Here is a 3,368-nt window from a genome sequence, read left to right on the forward strand (position 1 = left end):
TTGTGAAATGGTAAAATAAAAAAAAAAGAAGTGCGGGTTAGACAATTGATTTGGCCAGCAATTACTTGGTGTATTTTGAAGCATATAAACAATGTGGTTTTCAATGGAGTTATACTGAATGCTTCTTCTCTATTGGATGACATCAAATCTATTTATTGGGTGTGGTTTAGTGGCCAGTCTAGTCGCAATTCTTTTTCATCTTTTTCTGATTGGTGTTATGATCCTCTGATTTGTATCCAAAACATATTATAACTTTGAGTTGTAAGAAATTGAGTACCCCTATACTCCTTTATAATATATATTTGCTTATAAAAAAAAAATTACTATTAATATTTTAAAAAAACTTCATTTTCAAATTTGCATGTCTTTAACAATCTTCTTTATCTTTATTCAATCTCACCTTTATCTTTATTTTCACCCCACTCTTGTGAAAAAAGTGAGGAGTGACATATATGCATGCCACAAACTTCATTAATTCGATACGAACAATGAAATGATAGTCCCATCCCAACTAACGCATAGTAGATTAATTTTTGAGAGATGGCCCTGCCTTCCGTAAATAATGAAATGTTAAAATCTTTACAACTGTACTAATAGTATGTATAAAAAGGAGAGGTAGGTGGGGAGGTTGAGATCCATGCTGTGAGTAGGTTTAACATTGAATCATCTTTGCACCTTGATAATAATAATTATGTAATGCTTAAGTACGAGCTAAATTTAAGTTTTGCCATGCGATTATGATAATTCCACCTAATTATGACATGCAAATTTAGGATTAACAACTACTACCAAATGACCGGTAACTTGCCATATCTTAGAGTGTTCAAATAGAGTTCTCAAAACTTTTGGACTATTAGTTCAAAAGAAATAAAAGATCAAATGGATCAAAATATAAAGAGTATATATTAATTTTATTTTTTTAAGTTCAAAGAGTATAGTTGAACCCCCTCAAACTCTTGGGAATGAGAGTGTTCCATGACCATAACTATCTCATAAATTAGTTATATATCACACAATACAAATAATTGTTATAAAATTTTCAAAAATATTATAGTAATAAATTTGTCAAAAAATTGTTACTTTCACGTATTTTTTTACAATTTTTGTATTTTAAAAGAGAAAAAAATAATGTACATTTCTCAATGATTTTACTTATAACCATTTATCTATGATACTTTAAATTAAATGAAGGTATTTTTGCATCAACACGAGGTTGAAAGAATTGACAATATATAATTATTTCTCAGAAAAAGAATTTGGGTTCAATTTGTAAAGTCGCTTATTTAGAAGGTAGCTCAATCTTAATAAAGAAAATTAGATGTTTGCTGCCGACTTGAGAACTAGTCACATGCAGGGCCAAAATGGTTTAAGTTGTGGAGATACTTTCAAACGCCTATTGTGAGTCAAAAATCTTAACTACAATAGGTTAGCCACCAAATTTAATTTTTTTCTCTTCAAATTCTCCTCTAAATCTTCCAACAATCAAAATACATATTTATGAAGTTGGTTTTAGTCTTGCCGGTAGCAACTACAAGCATAAAACATGATTTTATTTTTTATTTTTATAATGAGCTGAAAATCGAACACAAGACCTATAACATACTAGACAAATCCCTCACCATACCAAAATTAAATCGATCAAGATACTTATTTCAACACTCTACATTTTGATTTTTCAGCACAGGATATAGATGCAACGAGCATGGTAAACATGGTGGTAACTTTTGAATGATGTTGCCTTGGCACCTTCTCCCGACAGACCTGAATGTCATACTTACTTTACTACTCCATAACCCATGATTGATTATTCTCTTCTAGTTACTATAATTGTTTTCTTCACGCTGTCCACTCTCTCTTCCTCAAATGTCTCAAATTAATTTCCTAGCAACACACAAACCTACATTGATTAAACAATATTGTTGCCATTACGTCACTGACTTTTTTTTATCCTCCATTTTATTGCGTGTGGTGTTAGGTAATAGGTACATTGCTGTGTAAGCATTTAAGAACCAATTGTGTTGTGTCTGTAAACGTGGATAAATTTTGAAGGCCATTTTGAGTAAAAGTGGGTTTGCCTCAACCCTACATTAACCACAATGTGTACATTTCAATCATGGCAAGCTAGCATATTTTAAAACTAAGTTTAGCTTCACAAAACAAATTTGATTAATCAGTTGCTACAATTTTTGTATTGTGGAATATTTTATTTTATTTCAATCATGGAGTTTATTAAAAAAGAATGTTTTTGTGGCTTAAATAATTTTTTAAAACCTTGTAGTAATATATATTGTACACCCTTTTCCAATTTAGTTTCTTACTTAAAAGATTGTTATGGATTTTTTGGTTAACCTTGCTATTCCTAATGTAAAGCTCCATATAGTAATCTGGAGTTCCATCGCAAGGTACATAAAAATATGCATGTATAATTATTTTTTAGATAGATAAAATGACAAAGTCATTATAAATTTATATATACATAAGTGAAGGAGCTGAAATTCGAACTTCGGTCATAATACCTGACCCAACAATTTCAATACTTTTTACCAGTTGAGTTATGACTTATGTACAATACAGATATATTTTTTATGTGTACTACTATTTTATTTTGTTTGACATACTTAACTTGTACGACTATTTATTTATTTTTGACAAATTATAATACTATTTAAATTGGGAGTAGCTTTGGAAAGTACACTTCTAAATACCATGGACCAAATTTGCACAAAATGTGTACCAAAACGAAAAATTACTGTAACTTTGAAAAAGGCTACGTTTTTAGGGAAAAATTCTGATGGTGTCCAATCACATCACATGTACTAATTATTTAATTAAATTTAATATCCTTACTTAATCAGCAAATTAGTACAGGATCAAAATTCCCATATACGGATTACTAGTATTCTCATTCTGTCTCTAGGGATGGCAATGGGCGCCCACGGGTGCGGGTTTGAGTGATACCAAACCCACACCCGAAATCAACACCCAAACCCAAACCCAAACCCAAATCTGTTCGGGTGGCAAAACCACACCCACGCCCACACCCATTGGGTTCGGGTTTTTTACACCCAAACCCACAACACATTTTGTACTACTTTGCAAATTTAAGCAAAACAAGGTAAATTTAAGCAAAAACAATGGAATTTAAACATATTGTCAATCACTTAGCAAAAACATAGGTTTAAAATTACAAGGGAATTTAAAATTACAAAATAGTCTTTCAAGAAATTAAATTACAACTAAACCAAAATTAAGTTCTTCCAACTTTCAAGCAAAATTCAAACACAATTTTGGTTTGTGGTTTGTGAAAAACCTAATTTTACTTTTACACTTATATATATATATATGTGGGGGTATTTAGGTAATTTTAA

Source organism: Trifolium pratense, linkage group LG5, assembly GCF_020283565.1.
Source record: "Trifolium pratense cultivar HEN17-A07 linkage group LG5, ARS_RC_1.1, whole genome shotgun sequence".
NCBI lineage: Eukaryota > Viridiplantae > Streptophyta > Magnoliopsida > Fabales > Fabaceae > Trifolium > Trifolium pratense.